This window comes from Pleurodeles waltl, chromosome 2_2 (genome assembly GCF_031143425.1).
Source record: "Pleurodeles waltl isolate 20211129_DDA chromosome 2_2, aPleWal1.hap1.20221129, whole genome shotgun sequence".
Classification (NCBI taxonomy): Eukaryota; Metazoa; Chordata; class Amphibia; order Caudata; family Salamandridae; genus Pleurodeles; species Pleurodeles waltl.
The window spans coordinates 161,822,399-161,841,373 of record NC_090439.1 but is presented as its reverse complement, the minus strand read 5'-3'; positions in this window follow the sequence as shown (position 1 = coordinate 161,841,373).

The following is an 18,975-nucleotide window of genomic DNA, read 5'->3' as shown; positions in this document are numbered from 1 at the left end:
GCTATGGTGTTTTCTCTTGATGGACCTGCAACTGGCTCAGGAGACGCCGGTGTGCTTTGACTTTCCTCTATTATTTCCCCTTCTTCCTCAGGATCTGTAACGGGTTCAAGCTCTAACCTGTATCCGTCTACTTCTAGGAGAACCTCTACTTGACTTGGCTCTCCTGCTGCCTCAACTGAGATAGGCTCACCGTCACCTCTCTCGAACTCATTTACTGTTTGAGGGACTAAGCCGTCCTAAGTGGGCTCTCCTGCAGTCTCAGTTCCCCTTTGACTGTTCTTTAGTCCTGAAACTTCTTCTTCTGGAGCTGTTGTTTCGGGTGATTCAAGTTCCTCATCAGTTGGACATGTCACCTTCTTTGTATGGCTGGCATGTATCCAGTTTGGAACGCCTGCACATTTCACATCAGTGGTTGTTGTCAGTATTACTTGATATGGCCCCTTCCAGAGCGGCTCCAAACACGACTTCCTTACGTGCTTCTTGACAACCACCCAGTCACCGGTTTGCAGGTTGTGACCTGGATCACTGATCAGTGGCAATGTGTTGGCCTCCACCTGGTGGGAAAAAGAGCGGACCACATCAGCCAAACCTTTGCAGTAGTCCAACACCATATCATCCATGATATTCACAAGAGCATTTGCAGGTACTGCGGGCAACCTCATAGCTCTGCCCATGAGGATTTCATGGGGAGATAGTCCTGTCTTCTTATCGGGTGTGTTTCTCATTGACATTAGCACTAAAGGCAATGCATCTGGCCATTTCATATTGGTGGCTGTACACATTTTTGCCATTCTCGACTTCAAGGTACCATTCATCTGTTCCACTAGTCCTGATGCTTGTGGCGGTAGCTACAATGCAGCTTCTGTTCAATGTCTAATGCAGCACACAAGAGCTTTATCACCTCATTGTCGAAGTGTCTGCCCCTATCTGATTCTTAAGAGACCAGAAACCCAAACCTGGGTATTAGCTCTCTAAGCAACAGCTTTGGAACTGTGAGACTGACATTTCTATTTGTAGGATAGGCTTCAATCCAGTGACTGAAAACACACACAATCACCAACACGTACTTCAATCCTCCACATACAGGCATCTCAAAGAAATCCATCTGCATCTTGCTAAACGGACCTCCAGCTCTCCCTATGTGGCCCAAAGTCACCACTGTCCCTTTTCCTGCATTCATCTGTTGACAGATGATGCACCTGTGGCAGGTAACCTCTGCGGCTTGTCTGAATTTTGGATTGAACCAATCAATTTTGAATAATCTGATCATTGCGTCTCTCCCAAGGTGTGCCTGACCATGGTACAACCTTGCAAACTGTGACAAAAGACTGTTGGGCAAAACCAGTTTCCCCTCCTCTGAGACCCACAAGTCGTCAGCTCTTTGTACACATTGCATTCTTTGCCAGGAGCATTTCTCTTCCCTGCTAGCACGACCCTGCAGTGATTTTAGCTCATCCAATGTGTCAACAACTCTCAATGCAAAGTTCAGACATGTCTCATTTTCAGTTTGCGGTAACAATTCCCTCTGTTCCTTGAACGATATACAGTTCAATGTGCAAAACCTTGTGACTTGATCTGCATAGCCGTTTCCCATGGACACAAAGTCTTGTGACTTAACATGACCATTGCATTTCACCACGGCAATTTCAAGAGGCAACTGAATCACATGCAACAAATCCTTAATCTGTTCGCCATTTTTAACTGGAGAACCAGAATAGGTCATGAAACCCCTCTGTGACCACAATTGGCCAAAATCATGTACAATGCCAAATCCGTATCTACTGTTAGTATAGATAGTGACTTTCAAATTTTCAGCTGCGTGGCATGCCTTAGTAAGGGCAATTAACTCAGCCACTTGTGCGGAATACACTTTTTCAAGCCAGGAGGCTTCTACAATACCGGTGATTGTACACACAGCATAACCGGCTCTGAGTATCCTGACTGAGTCTCTCAACAGGATCCATCAACAAACATAATGCAGTAATTTTCTTTTAACTGCGTATCTTTAATGTCAGGTCTGGGTTTGGTACATAGTTCTTTTACCTCAAGACCGTCATGCTCCACTTCCTCCCAATTACTAATCTCAGTGTTTTCAACAGGAAGTAGAGTTGCCGGGTTCAATACAGTACATCGCTTTCAGGAGACATTAGGTGACCCCAAAATAATTGTCTCATATCGGGTAAGTCGGGCATTTGTCATGTGCTGAGTCTTAGTTCGGGTCAACAGAATTTCAACTGAATGCGGAACCATTACTGTTAAGGGATGTCCCATCACTATGCCTTCACACTGTGTGAGGCTTTGACCAACTGCTGCAACTGCGCGCAAACAACCCGGTAAGGCTGCTGCGACTTGGTCCAAGGTAGCTGAAAAATATGCTACAGGGTGGTTTGCACCTCCATGGACCTGTGTCAAGACAGACAAAGAACAAGCATCACGTTCATGACAAAACAGTAGAAAAGGCTTTGTGTAACCAGGCATACCTAAAGCTAGTGCCCTGCACATACACTCTCTCAATTCCATGAATGACTCAAGCTCTTCCTCGGACAGAGTTATAGTGTACGGTTCATCCTCAGTCTCCTTGCCTGTCAGCTTGATTAATGGTTTAGAGATAATCAAAAAGTTGGGTATCCACTGGCGACAGTAGCCACCATTCCCAAAAACATCCTGACATCTCTCTTTGTTGTTGGGGGGTTCATCTGCAGTATAGCCGTCACCCTTTCCTTTGATATTCTCCTGGACCCTTTCTCAATCAAGTGCCCTAAGTATTTCACCTCTTTCTGACAGTATTGCAACTTCTTTGGGGATACTTTATGTCAGTTTTTTTCCCAAGTGATTCAATAAGGCAATTGTGTCATACCTGCACTGCACTAGAGTCTAACTGAAAGGCAGTTCTAAGGACTCCAAATCCCTCTTCAATATCTGATTGAAGATGGAAGGTGACTCAGAAAACCCTTGAGGAATTCTACACCAACTGTGCACCTTGTCCAGGAATTTGAAACTGAATAAAAATTGGCTGTCCTCATAAAGAGGCACTGAAAAGAACGCTTGTGACAGGTCTACAACTGTGAACCACTCTGCATCACACGGAACCTGAACCATAATCACTGCTGGATTTGGCACTATGGGGCAACATTTTACCACAATCTTGTTTATTTTTCTCAAATCCTGCACAATCCGAACCTTCCCACAAGGCTTTTTCAGACCCATTATTGGCGAATTACATGGGCTGCTCAATACCTCTTTCAGGACACCTTGCTTTACAAAGTCCACAATTATCTGCGACACCTGAATAAGGATATCTTGTGCCATGTGGTACTGCGGCACCTGGGGAAACACTGCGCTCGGCTTCACCTGTACTTTAACCGGTTCAAATCCTTTTATCAGTCCCACTTCCTTTCCTGTCAGGTCCCACACTTTCTCTGTCACTGTCCCTTGCAACTCAGGTGGCAAGTCAGTCACTGTAAGCATTGGGAATAAGGTTATCAAAGGGTAATCTTCATTTGCAGTCTCTGTTTCTGCTTCTGTAAATTGTCCATCATCCCCCTCATCATCACTGTTTGTCTGCACCTCAATTCCTTCATTAGAACAGGTAATTGAACATTTCGTCTTGCACAGTAAGTCTCTTCCCAGTAGGGATACGGGACTCGAATCGTAGACTACAAACTTATGCAGTCCCTGAAAGTTGCCAATCTCAACTTGAACCGGATCAGTAATCGGATTAGTCAAGTACTGGTTTGCTATTCCTACCACTCTTATGGTACGCCCTGATAGTGGCAATTTCGGAACCTCTGCACTTCTGACTGTAGAGTGTGTAACTCCTGTGTCGACCAAGAATGAAACCTTGTGACCCATCACTTTTCCCTCGACATAGGGTCCCCTCTGATCTACTTCTAGGGACGCTGCAAGCCTGCATTCTTCACTGTCAGAACTGTCATCCGACCATTCATCATTCATTCTATCTTCCCCACGCAATGGGAATTGCTGTACAGTGTTATTTTGGCTCATCATTTGGCCTGTGACCTGCTGAGGAAGCATCACCTGTTGCTGTCCCATTGGAGCTAATGGTAATTGCATTTGCTGTCTAGGTACCATGGGAACCTGCTGCTGTACTTGCTGCATTTGTGCTGGTTGGACACGCGGCATTTGTATTTGCTGCATGGGCTGTAATCCCTGCATCTGAACCATATTATTCTGGAAGTTCTGATTTTGACCTCTCAATTTTGGACCCCTCACATTTTGAAATGTACCGACATCAGTGCTTTGTTGAACGACACCATCATGCACTGCATTCGGGCATTCCCGTTTCCAATGCCCCACGCCCCGCACGCATGACATGGTGACATCTTTTTCATCCCTTGCACATCATTTTGAACCACCACAGTATTCAAATCTGGACCGCGATTCACAAAACCTCGACCTCAGCCACTCGGTTGTGCCTGAAACACACTATTCCCTTGCGGTTGCTGTTGTACCATTTGCTGGATTCCATTCCCTTGCATACCTGCCTGTGCTGCCCTTATTTGCATCACCATCACTTTCTGCTTCAACTCAATCTCGTCACTACAGTATTTCGCATACTGCAACACCTCATCAATCGGCTTCGCTTGCCAACAGAGCAAATGATTCTTAATCATCTGGCTAACCTCTGGTCTCAGCTCTTCAACGAATCTAAACACAAGATGGTTCATGTCTTTCGGCTCAATAGTCTCAGTACCACTGTAATGCTTGAACGCTTTCAACAACCTCTCATAATAGGCATGGATAGACTCTTTAACCTCCAGCGAGGTCCAGTCGATTTTCTGCCAGTCAGTCACTTTCGGCGACACCTTTTGCTTCAAAAACTCAATCAATTTATGATAATACTTCATCACATCCTCGGATGGTGCTCCGGTCACCTTATCCCTTGCCGGCTCCTGTGTCGGCCAGTCCACACCTCTCTTACACTCAAGCCATAAGTCAGGTGGAACGATGACCTCAAACAAGGTATTCAAGTCTTCCCAGAGACACTTCGCAAGTTCCACAAACCTGTCTGTCTGCTGATACCATTCTATCGGCTTCTCCCTCAACCTGGGATAATCATTTGTGAACAACAGAATGTCTCCCCTAGTCCACGGTACATGGACTAGAACCCCTCCAGCTGTTTCTCTCATCGGTAACATCTTTACTGTCTCAGTATCCGGTGAAGCTTTAGTTGAACTTGATCCCGGACTGTCACTTTTCTCCTTATCCCTTTTCTTTGCCCATCTGCCTTCCCACTTTTCTAAGGCTCTCCAGATCTACGCACTCTGCAGTATTTCTTTAAGATGCGCTTTTATTCCGGCCGACCTCGTGTGGTCAAAATCTTTAGAGTCAAATTCTAGTCTGTAACTCCTTTTCAAATGTTTAGTATTCTCAATGTCAATATTGTATTTGTCTGCCAGGTTCGCCAACCTCTGATGTACCTTGCCCACATCTTTAGTGATTTTTGGGGACAGATGTCTCAATTCTGCTTCTGTGTATGACTCTAATCTGTTCACCCCTATTGTCCCTTCCACTAGTTCAGCAGCTTCCACACCCAATCTCACAAGTTTAGGTACTCATCTTTCTCTGGCCTTTCTGGCTTCTCTGTGGTTACTGCAGTCTTTTGTGAAACATGGTTCTTTTCTAACCACTCTTTCAACTGTTGCACCGTAAAACCTTGCAGTGAAATGTTCCCTGCATGCATCATTGGCGAATGTGAAGCGTTCGTACTTATGGTCTGCGGAGTTAGCACACCTAGCCCTGCTTGCCTCATTGCCTCTAAAGGTGTTTCGGCCGGACTAAGGTCTAACAAGGACCTGGGTCCTTCAATTGATTGCTCTCCTGGGGCCATTAATTGGGGAGTTCCTAGGGTCCCTCCTCTTATTACATCTTGGGTCATTACTGCCTGATCACACATACCAGGCTTACCTTGCGCATACAATGGCACCGGTGGAACAACAGTAATCAGTAGTGATATGGCAGCTGGTGTCTGCCCAGGTCCCAAACCCCACGGAGAAGTAACTCCTAAAGCTTGACTCACTGAGGCCGGGGCAGGTATTAACAGAGGTCCTGCTGCTGGACTATACCCCAGAATCAGCTGTTGTTGCGGCTGGGGCAGCAATTGTGGAGTTGGCTCAATCTGCACTAAACTCGATTTTGTATATATCGGATCAGATTCGTAGTAGTCTCTAGTACTGGGACGTCTGGATAGATTCTCTGTATCTGCAGTGGAGGTTTCAACTGTATCTGTATGTTTGGCGCAGTGGGTACATTGACACCATTCTGTGTCAAACCTGTATCACTTGTCTGTACTGTATCAGTAACTCCCTTCTCCTGCGTCTGGTTCCCAGAACCCGCACTAGTGCTCGGGGCATTGTCGTCCACCGCATAAGGTGGCGGGCGATCATGCAACAACTGATTAAGAAACTCTTCGTCATCTGAGTCGTCTTCCTCTATCCAAGACCTCTTAGTCTCTTTTGGTTTACTAGATTCTTTATCTGTCTTACAAGTGGCTTTCTTACCCTGTGTCTCGTCTCCCTGTGTTATTGCTGGGAACAATTTAAGTCCGTCGACTATTCCCCTTCTCCACATTTTGCTCTCATTGTTCCATCTAGCTTCCGCTAAGGTCTTTTCTGCCCTTCTCATTCTGCTCTCTAATTTTTGCTGTCTTTGTTTAATAGCCATTAAATCCCAGACTGCTAATGCCTCGTGCTGAGCTGGCCTCGGAGGTGGCTTTTGTACACTTAAATTCTCTAAAATTCTCATATTGAATGTTCCGTGTTCCGGAAACGCCAAACATCCCTCCTTTTCTGTCAATTTGCGCCACTGTTTCATCCATAAGGAAGGCGCGACACCCTTTTCCTCCATGACTTTATAAGCTGGAGTACCCTCAGGCGGTGTAGGCTCCCCTTCATTCGCTATAATGTATGCGTCTCCTTTCAGAGCGCTCCTAAAAACTTTGATAAAATTCATCTTTATGTCTTTTCTCTTGTCTGTATTTAATCAGGAAGTGACTTTAATTCCCAGGACACTCTTCACCCACCTTTCTTAACCTATTGCCTCTCACGGACAGCTGCCAATCCGTGCGCGACCCCTCTCAGCAACTGACCTATCCCAGCGCAGCACCACTGACGTCACACTCACACACACTGCGGCTGACAAAGTCTTGCGGCTTGTCCGCCCCTCACTGGATTCACACCAAACTAATGCAATATATTGCGAGCACCTTTAACAACAACAACTCAAATTTGCCGGTTTACTATAAGAAGGGTACACAACCGCTTCAGAACTTTACAGAGATTTCACTTGAAGCCTCGGCCGCTACTCTCTCCTTCTCAGTTCCCGCATACACAAGCAGAATTCGACCCGCAAATCCTACTCTAGACTTGTCAATGGTTCGTTCTAGTGCACTTTAGAACTTGCCAAATCTCCATCGAAGGTTTCATTCACACAATTGACTCAAACTCGACTTGTCAACCACGCCCGATTGACCTAATTAAACTGCACAAATTACAACATAAACCCAAGTGTCTCCTACACTTGTCAATATACTCCGGAGTCTTAGACCGTGACGGGTCCGTACATTAACAACCAACCACGTGGATAATTTTATCGAGCACAAAGCGCCACACTCATATGAAGTTCGCCGACTTCCCTACTCTCATACGTTGAGTATGCCCACTCCTACTAAAACAACAGTACCTCGCCTAAATACACACAAACTTCACAAATCTCCTGCAAAATGCATAAGATGAGCAACTGCAAATCCTACACCACACATGCTAAAACGCCAAGAACATTCCCAACTCACTTAGGCAGGCTCCGAGATCCCGGGAAAGTCATGAGGAATTTAGAAACACATCATCTCTCCAATTTGCATTATCTCAGAAAAACTATTTAAACAATAATTCTCCGTCCCAGGGCCCCAAAGGGCCAAACCATCCTCTGCTACCAGAACTGTTAACACGTCCCTTTATGATAATTTATTACACATTAGGACTCGTTTTAGGCCAATGAATCTTTTGACCTAGTTGAGAGACACCTTAGGACGAGATAGCTAATCAATATGTCAATCAATACGTCAATAATGTAATCAATATTTATTACCACAATGCATTTCACTTTAGTCAAAGACATTAATCTATTCAAGACACCACCATGGCCTTGCAGTCATGAATAACCACACCAGTTTAATAGAATTTTACTAATTTTATTCCCTATTTATTACAATTCTAAAAGCAGATGCGTTAATCTCAAAACCAAGAAACAAAACAGCATAGTCACGATATGGCAACTTTGATAAGATTTTATTAAGGCAAGAATCGCAAACATCAGAACATAACATGGTGTGTACATAGATCAATTCTAGCAGAGTGTCATTAACACGTCAGTTCAACAAAGCATAGATTCAGTCGTTTGTCTATTTGCGTCAGTTTAGTGAACACCTGTCCTAACCACTGATTAACATTGGCATGTTGGGCTTCATGCAAAACAATTTAGAACACCAATTTGGAAAACATCTAGCTATGCACTCTGTCAAAGGTAAGCAGTTGGTACCTAGAAAGGAAAAGCAAACAGACAAATCACAATATCATTGTCATAGTTACCCTCCAAGGTTTAGGTCAGCACTCAGGTTCAGTCTTCGTCTTTAGGACATCAGTTGATTCACCATCAGTCAGAACTCAGCTCGGGCAAAAGGGCACTTCCCTCATAAGGAGGCAAAGTGTAAAATGGGCAACTCTAAGGAAAAGGATGGTTCTAAGAAAATCAGCAAAGTCACCAAACAGAGTGACAAAGTTTCTGGATAAAATCAATAGCATTCCCTAACCCACCTCCATGGCTCCCCATGTCATGGGTTTTTATCCCTTTTTCGTAGTACATTCCCCTAAAATTTCATTGGTTTACGGTTATACCCCACTATCTTTACCCTATTAGAAAACAGATTATGTCATTAATCTTTCACCCCATATTATTTTACAGACATTTTATTGGTCCATGTGATTAACATATTCGGAGGTAGCACGTCTGGTATGATTTCATCCTTCTGTAATTTCTTTGCACATCTTTTGGTCAGTAGCTCCATTGTCCTCATCGGTTTAAACGACCTTGTACATTACACTAATTTACACTGTTGCATTTCAGCTAGCACTCTCCTACAAGCAATATGAATTTCATGAGAACGGATCCAATATGGTTACATTCAGCTTCTAGTTGAAGAAAACAAGAGGTCATGTCCTTTTGCGAGTCAGCACACTGCATGTTAGAAAAAACACATTTAGTATGAAAGCCAGGCAGCTAAGTTTCGGCTTATGCTAACTTAAGAGTTTCAGAGAAGATGAGGATATCAGTACTAAAGTTGATAACGCCTACCAAGCCTGACAAAGTCTCTCATATTGCATTCTGAAATATTCTAGCAGCTGAGGAGACCCCAAAGCTGAGTAGCTTGTAGTGCCGGAGCCCCACGTGTGTGGAGAACATGGTGATATTGCAGCTCTCTGGCACCTACTCCAGCTAGTGGTAGCCAGAGTTTAAATTCAGCTTGAAGAACCACTGGGCTCCATTGAGGTCCGCAATGATGTTGTCCATGGCAAGGGTTATGTGATGCTCCCGCTTGATGGCTCCATTGGGTAGGCGCATGTCCACACACAGGCTGATGGCCCCCAGTTGCTTCAGTTTAGGGGCGATCAAGAGGGGTGAGACCCGGGGGTTGGACCAGTGACCTTTTCAATAATCCCCTGCTCTTCCAGGGTCTGTAGCTCGCGCTCTACCAGAGGTCTCAGGTGAAATGGCACTAGTCAATGCCTCAGGGCAGTTGGCTTCACTGTGGCATCAACTTGAAGCTGGAATTGCTTTCCCTTCAGTGTGCCCTGTCCTTTAAAGAGTAGTGGGAACTCTGTTAGCATGGCCTCGGTGTAAGAGATGAGGGTTTGCTGTGCAAAAAACACAACCTCAAGGTCCTCAGCAGTATGGCACACTCGCAGGGTTCATTTCTTCCCCTTGACAACGTGGAATTTAGCCTTTGTCGCTCGACTCGTACCAGTGATGACTACTTAAATTAGCCCACAGAGTAGTATTGGGTCTTCGCCTCCGTATGTATAAATTTTGGTGTTGCAGGGTATGGGGGAGTGGAAGTGACAGTTTATGATACTGTTCCGTGTCCATTACACTCACAGAGGTGCCGGTGTTGATAAGTGCTGTCACCAGTGCACCGTTGATGTCCACAGTGCACATGGACAGTGGTCGCCGCTTCTGCTCTGTCCTTTCAACAAATGAGATAACAAAGATATCCTCGTCTTCCTCATCTTCGGATTGGGCGCCTTTAGGGCAGGTCTCCAAGGCTGTCACTCTGGCGCCATTGTCAGACGCCACCTGTCGTACAGCTGCCCTCCTAGCTGATGTAGCCCAAGGCTTGGGTCATCCCCCTTGACAAACCTTGGTGAAGTGGTTCGGCCTCCTACACTTGGAGCGGGTTTTACCTTTCACCGGGCAGACCCCGGTGTCCCGTAGTCGACGCTGTAGTTCCTACAGCCTTTCTCGTCTGGTCTCTGGCAGCACGGTGGGCGTAGGATGTTCTGGTGCCCTTGACGGACATCGACTTGTTCCTCCTTCACCATGGCCTGTTTCGGTGATCCTGGCACTGATGATGGCTGTCCTAGGTTAGCAGCCATGTCCTCTCTGTGGCTGTTGGAGAGCTTGTGTGACCGGGCCAGGATCAGGATTTCATGCAGCGAGATGCCCGGCTGTCGCAGGATGAGCTTGCAACGTCTCAAACAGTTTGTAGAGCTCGTCGTCCCCAAAATGCATCATGAGGGACCTCTGGCCGGTGCCATCCATCCCCCTTGTGGCGCAAAAAAATAGTCGAGCCATGCCGAGCCAGTAACGCCAATGTGGTGCGGCCATGGCTGGGTCCACCAACTGGCTGAATGGGGACAATGCAGTGACGGACAAGTGGGCATCTGGGTTGGGTGCGGGGTGTGGCTGGTCGGGTTGGGGCAGGGAGATCATTGTGGTGTGCCGTGCTTGCCCTTTACTGTTCTGTATGTATGCTTATGCACCCCTACGTGTATTTACTTTTCTTTTTAAGCTTCATTCTTGTTTTTTCTTTGCAACCAGAATTTCAGAGGGTAGTCCTGGGTCTTTGGGGCTGGAAGAAGATGCTGAGAGGCACTCTGCTTGTAGGACTGGAGGAGGCTTGGATTGCACTGTCTTGCCGAGGTGAGGTGTAGCCTTGTGGGCGGGGCCAGCTGATCCTGCACTTAAGCCGTGCGAGGCGGAACCAGGACCTTATGCGGCATCCACAACAGCCGAGAGGTGGCAGTGCACAGTATGCGCACTCAGGAGCGGCACAGCTCCGGTGTGTGAAAGGCCACCATGCAGAGACTAGATGCCTATGCACCTTGTTTGGGAAGGCAGCCGGGGCAGTGTGTTGCACCACTACAGGAACAGCTAGAGCAGGCGTTGTGCCGTTGGACACTGGCATAATGTCAGGTAGGGCAGAGCAGGTACAAGGTGACAGAAGGCATGGACAGTGCTCCACCCTCAGCGCCAATGTTGATGCACCAAGGACCTCATAGTGGTAGGCCGGCTGGACTGAGTGAGCAGACCACTGCAATAAAACACACTGCACTCTATTAACATTGAGCGCGCTCCTTTATTTATAGCCTGGGGGCTGAGCCAGGCCTCCAGGTCAGAAAACTGCAACATTGTATGTGAGAGTCCGGGTGGCTCTCTACACCTACCTCAAAATCAGTTGGCTATCGCTCAGTAAGCATGCCCAGAAAAGATCTCTTTAGTGGTAAAGTGTCCCATCCAAGATCATTTTGGAACTGATGATTCACCTTCACTTGCAAATGATGCAAAACGTTCCTTCCCTTTATATATTACTTTGATAGGAATGTGAGTGCAGCAGTAAGCCTCTGCAACCCTGGGCACATTTGGTTTGATATCTCAACCCCCTTTCCAATAACTGGTGGGTACAGGTTTTGCACATGTACTTTATGTGTGTTTGTTTTCTTGTTTTGAAATCTTTATTGGAGATTTTACTTTGGATATTTGGCATTGCTTTCAACAGGACTGGCAGTAACAGATAGTATCTTGCTATCAGCAATTGAAGTTTGGTGTGTTGTTAAATTGCATCAGTCCCTCCTGCCACTGTCATGAGATGTTCTCATTTTGTTTTTACAGGATTCTATTTGCCCCAAGGGGCAATATATTGAGGCATGTGATTTCATTCAGTCATTAACATGTTTAGAAGTCTAGCCTTGCTATCCTGTCCCCTCTTTCTAATTTGTTTCCTGTGCATGGCTTTCCAATTCATGAGTGCTTATCGTCTTTTCTTTCAATAGACTGTGACTTGCATACTTTTTAACTCTGAAGTCCAGCTTGTCTGGGGACCAGGTGTTAAATACTTATGTGCCTTTGACACTTTGGACCTCTAGACACCCCCACACCACTCACTCTTCAAATGAGTCCGCCTAAAGCCCCACGTTTGTTGTACCACCCTATTTTTAATCCTCTCAGTGATCTTAGACACACTTTTCTTTCTACCTAATAGTTGTATCTTAGAAGCTTCATTTGCTATTCAGTCCCCAGTTTTACATCCATTCCCATTTCTCAGTTCTGGAAGTGTTTATTAATCCATAAACCCCTTTGAGCGTGCCCACACCCCTGTCCTTCAGTGCGCACAACCCACAATACCTCTCCTAGTCATCCACAGCCTTCTCCCTATGGGCGAGCTCCCTGTGACGAGATGCCCTCACAAGGGTCACCATACACAAGTCTTCCTTTTGTGTCGCATATGACCCCATTTCATTAACACCACCAGTATTGTCTTTTTGGCAAACAAAATATGGTTTCCGTCAATTAACCCCCCAGTGCGTCCAATCATTTTGCACCTCCAGTGACCTGTTTCAATACTGCCACTCTGATTCATTTTTAGGTGTGCATTTTGGGAGTCATCACTGTAGGATGGTTATCCCCATTTTTGGCCTGTTTGTCAGTGTGCTTTTACTGTCTCACTGGGATCCTGCTAGCCAGGACCCCAGTGCTAATAGTTTGTGGCCTATATGTCAGTATGTTTTACTGTGTTGTTAGTATGCTTGACTGTGTCACTGCAGTCCTGCTAACCAGAACTCCAGTGTTTATGCTATCTCTGATTCCAAATTTGTACTTACATACTGGTAAACCAGTATTCCACTCTGGATTGGCATACTGGACCCTCCCCCATTATAGGTCCCTAGTATGTGGTACCTAGGTACCCAGGGCTTTGGGGTTCCAGGAGATCCTTATGGGCTGCAGCATTTCTTTTTCCACCCAAAAGGGGCTCATAAATACACTCTTTCAGGGCTGCCACTGCAGCCTGAGTGAAATAGTGCACACACTATTTCACAGCCATTTTCACTGCACCAGGAAACTTATAAGTCACATATATGTCTAACCTTCAGTTACTGAAGGCTAGGTGCAAAGAACTGTGTGTGAGGGCACCCTTGCACTAGCAAAGGTGCCCCCACGTTGTCTAGGACCAATTTCCCAGACTTTGTGAGTGCAGGACCCCCAATACTGCCAAACCAGTACTGCCAAACCAGCTCTCTGAGGTTTCCACTGCAGCCCTGGCTGCTGCCACCTCACAGACAGGTGTCTGCCCTCCTGAGGATTGAGCAGCTCAATCACAGGAAGGTGGAACAATGCATTTCCTCTGGGAGAGGGATGTTACACCCTCTCCCATTGGAAATTGGTGTTACAGGCATGGGAGGGTTATCCTCTCAGAGCCTCTGCAAATGCTTTGAAGGGCACAAATGGTGCCCTTCTTTCATAATCCAGTCTACACCGGTTCAGGGACCCCCAGTCCCTGCTCTGGGGCAAAACTGGACAAAGAAAAGGGGCGTGACCAATCCCCTGTCCATCCCCTCCGCAGGGGTGGTGCCCAGAGCTCCTCCAGTGTGTCGCCAGCATTAGCCATCTTGGATTCCAAGATGTGGGGACCCTCCGGTAGCATTTGAGTGGCCAGTGCTAGCAGGTGACATCAGAGACCCCTCCTGATAGGTGCATATCTGGTCAAGTAGCTAATACCCCTCTCAGGGCTATTTAGGGTGTTTCCTTAGATTCAGTTTGCAAGACTCCACCAGGACTGCTCTGCATCCTCTGCTTCAGCTTCTTGCCGTCAGATCAACTGCAGACTGCTTCAGGAATGCTGTAACTGCAACAGAGTATCCAAGAAGGCTACTGTGACCCTGCAACTTCAGCTCCTGCCAGCAACTGCAACAGTTTCCAGGTTGTGCATGCTCTCAGGACTGCCTTGTCTTCATTCTGCACCAGAAGGACCGAAGAAATCTCCAGTGGAGTGACGGAGTCACTTCCCTGCTTCAGCAGACACCTCTCTGCAACGACAACCGGTACTCTGAAACTCCTCTCCTGTCAACGAGCATGATCCCTGGAACACAGGTGGTGGACCGACGTGATCCTGACTGTCCAAAGGTCCAGCTGTCCAAATTTGGTGGAGGTAAGGGCTTGCCTCCCCGTGCCAGACAGGACCCCTGTGCACCTCATGTTCTGCAGCTCCTTGGTATTCTGTGCATTTCTTCCAAAAGTCCTTTGTGGAAAACATAGCCCAGGTCCACAACACTCTAACCTGTGATGCGCAGCTCCCTGAGTTTTTCTATGGCAGCGTGGGATCCCTTTGTGTAGTGCTGTGATGACCTCATTCTGCAACTCCTTCGTCCCCGGGTTCTGGGACTCCTGAGGGTGCTGCCTGGTTTTCTGAGGGTTCTCTAAAGTGCTGAGAACCCCCTCTGCCTCCTCAGTCCAAGTTGAGGTACCCAGGTCCCTCCTGGGTCCAGGTAGCACCTTTTCCCCCAAGCGTGACATTTGCGTGAGCCAAGGCTTGTTGGCGGAATCCAATGACGCAAACCAGCCTGCATCCAATGACTCGACATGGGACATCGCTTGCACCAAGCAGGAACCTGCAGCTGTCTTCTTTGGTACATTTCTGCTCTTTTCTTCTAACCAGAGAATCCACTTTTGCATCTTCATCCGGGTTAGCAGGGGCTCCTCTTCTTCCTGGACTCTTCATCGACTTCTGGACTTGGTCTCCTCTTTCCACGGGTCTTCAGGTCCAGGAATACATCAGTGGTGTCTTGTAGTCTTGCTTAGTTTTTGCATAATCCTTTACCATGACTCTTAGGGCCATATGTACGAACACTTTTTCCCATAGACACAGAATGGGTAAAAACCTTTGCTACATCTGGCCCTTAGTGTGTTATGAGGAACCTTTTTTGTACTTTACTCCTGTTTTCCTGGGCCCTGGGGTGGGGTATTTACCTTACCTTTGGTGTTTTCTTACACTCCCAGGGCCCCTCTACACTACACTTGCCTAGGGGGGAACCGACATTCGCATTCTACTATTTTAGTATATGGTTTGTGTTGCCCCAAGGCCCATTGCAATCTATTGTGTTTTTCACTGTTTGCAATATTTTCTGACTGTTTACTTACCTGATTTTGGTTACTAGTGTATATATTGTGTATAATACCTCCAGTAGAAGTATTGCCTCTAAGATATTTTTAGCCTTGTGTCACTAAAATAAAGTACCTTTTTTTTGGTAACACTGAGTGTTGTCTTTCTTGTGTATCAGTACTGTGTGACTATAGTGGTATTGCAAGAGCTTTGCATGTCTCCTAGTTCAGCCTGGGGTGCTCTGCTACAGCTACCCCTAGACAGCCTAAGCTGCTAGACACTGCCTACATTTCACTAAGATGGATCACTGGACCTGGTATAAGGTGTAATTACCTCTGGTACCCACTACAAACTAGGCCAGATTCTCACAATCACTAATACCATTTTTTACACACACTCTTCAGCTGTAAACATATATATGGGAAGTCCTGTTCCCTAAGTGTCACCCCATTTGCCCCTTTGTTGCCGCTTTCAATACCATCACCTCAAATGCCTTTTGTTGTATCCCCTTGTAGTGTGTAGTAAACACTGTACAATGTCCTGCCCTCAAGTTCCACCTCTTGCCCTTCCCTTCTATGCCTCATTTGCCCCTTTCAATACCACCTCCTTGAATTAAAGTGGGTGCTGTCCCCTCTTGAGGAAGGAAATAAAACTCTATGGATAGCTCCCACAAATAATATCTAGCTTGTCCCAATCTTCTGTGCCTCATACCACCCCCTCATATGACCGAGAAAAAGCAGGAATATCTCACTAGTCCTATAATTGTGGGCGAAAGAACTATGCTCAGTCAGTGCGAACGGGAAGTGAGGATCAGGAAATAGTGCTTTCTGGGTTCATAAAGACGAGGCCCTTGGATGCCTGAAAAATACAGCACCTGAAATAGCCTGTTCCCTATGTGGCCACCCTTCAGGCCACCCTTCAAACAATCTGACCTACTGTAGGAGATCAGGCCTGGCTAGGTCTTACAGGCAGGTCGGCAGGAACTCTCTTCTTTGGCTGACTCACAGAAAAATAAGGGTCACAATGCAGAACAATCACACTCTGGGTTTGTAGAGGGAATCCATTAAAGACGAGAATTACATGATTTATGTTTTTTGCTCTTACAAAACAAAACTAAGACCAGCTGAGATTTATACTTATTTATTTGTTTCACCCTTCACAGAGCACTGTGCTGTCCGCGCTCTTTCTGAAAATTCATGTCACTTGTCTTATAATGGACATGATATGCTTACAATACACAGCTTTTTATCAACATTGCGTCCCTCTACTATTTTCTTGGTGAATTAATGTCTGCATGATAACTATCGTTTTTAATTGAGAGTTAGTATATTTAAACTGCATATATGAACATTTTGGTGAATGGTCCCTTAGGAACCATCTTTCTATTATTGTCTCATTATTGTGCCAGCAGTCAAAGTTTTCACAGGGCTCCTTCAACTGGTTAGATGGTGAAACTCTTTTTGTGGGAATATTTTTAAAGACGCTCAGGGACATGACTGCTCTTATTTTGAGGAACAGCGGTGCTATGTACACAAAATAACACCATGTGGTCTTTGCTAGAGGGTTTGCAAGTACTACTTGACTAAAAAAGTCAGGGAGCCATGAGCCAAGTGAGAATCCATAGGGGTGAGAACTGGTGGAGAAGGAGGACTACATTTGTATGTCTTTACCTGGAAGAAGAGCCTAATGAGGAGTCTGAAAGGACTTTCTACTGTAGTGGGTGTATCTTGTAGAGAGACAGTCCATATACAAAGCCACAAGGAAGGCAAACCCCTCCTGGAAAGAGTTGATCGGCAGATAAAACAGCAAGTGAGAGCAATTTATGTTTTTCTCAATTGCTCACCCCCACGATGTAAGTGCTACGATTCTACCATCCGCCACAAGTTGGTGCTCGCAAGGGGCCTGTGTGGTCCTGCCTTTATCTCTGAATAGAAAATATACACTTCTACACCTTTTGTTTCTAGCTCCACTACACATTTCTGTCAAGGTTTCCACACCATCTTTAAGATGTATCATGGTTCATGCAGTCCTTTCTGTCTCCAAACCCTGCCTCCATTTATGTCCCACTTTATGTCATTATTTATGGAGCCTATAACCGTTCTGACCTTTTCGTACCTGTATTCTGGATTTGTATTTTCCTGGTTTCAGATCCCTACTCCATTTCTGGCATACTTGTTACCTGTCTTGTGCCTCTTGGTTTCCCTGGTCTTCTCCGTCGCAGGTTTTAGTTCAGCTTTCTCTTCATTGGTGGTTCCCTGATTCCTAGAACATGGTTTATTGCTTGCATCTGGCTCTCTCCCTGCTCCTGTGCTCCTCCTCCGAGCTTCAACCTATTTTTGCACGGTGAAATCAGTGTGCAGTGACTCACAACAGACCTTTCTACTGAGTCTTTTTATGCTCTGAAGCAGTCATGCTGCTACATCTCAATGTCTCTAAGGCTTGCTCTCGGATTTCTGTTTACATTGTCACTTGATTTCATTTTCCTGTTTTAACAAGTTATTTGTATCTGTTTTCTGTCTCTTTGATCCCATGATTGCCTTGTTTCTAGAACTGACTTCACATTCCTGGGGTGTCTTGTATGTGCAGATTTCGTTCCCTGAGTTGCCTGTTTCTGTTCTGACTGTATATTTCTGTCCTGTCCTAGTAAGTGGGCAGATTTCCAGTCTTGTATTGATTATTCATAATGCTGTGTATTCCTGTCCTGTTCTTGAATTTGATTCCAGTCCTTTCCTAACCTTGAGCCCAGTCCTGTTTCTGTGCTCTCTTTTCCCCTTTCTTGTACTTGTGTTATAATCTTGATTATTCATTGGTAAAAGGGTGGCAGTTAGATTCTGAGGAAGGTGCTTCTGGCACACAGACCCACCCAGCACTCTTTCTCCATAGGAACTGCTGGGTGTCTCCCTGAACTCTGTAAACTTATTCCGCTCCTCACCTCTTGTAATATCTTTTCACCTCATGGAGCGATCCCTTTCCTAGGAACATACGAACTATCTTTTAAGAGAGTCTCTATAGTTTCCCTTGTACCCCAGTTGGTTCTATTTATATCTGTTAACCACCTTCTGAATTCCCTTGCTCCTGCTGAGAGAAAGCAACCCCCGTTCTCTAACCTTTTCCCGACCTCAGGACGATCTCTTAAACACCTGTTGTTATCTAACCCTGTCCTGAACCCGCCTAGATCCCTCACAAAAAAGTGTTTGTTCGACACTTTTGTCTTAGTTGGAAACCAGGAGGAGGAGATTTTGATGGTTCATTCAGATGGTGGGAACAATGGGGACACTGAAGTAACAACATCACCATGATTGTAGAGGCAGGTAAATGGCCTTCAGTAACTGGTTTCAGTAACCTAAAGAAGAAACGTCCCTGCCGCAAGGTACACTGCCTTACAAAACACAATGCACACAGAGGTTCCAATTGCATCCAAAAATGGTATTTGCTCAATAGAATGACAAACTGGACAAGCAGGCCCAAGGGCTTCAAGAAACAAGGCTTCAACTTGATCATGTTGAGGTGCTAGTGGGACACTCTGA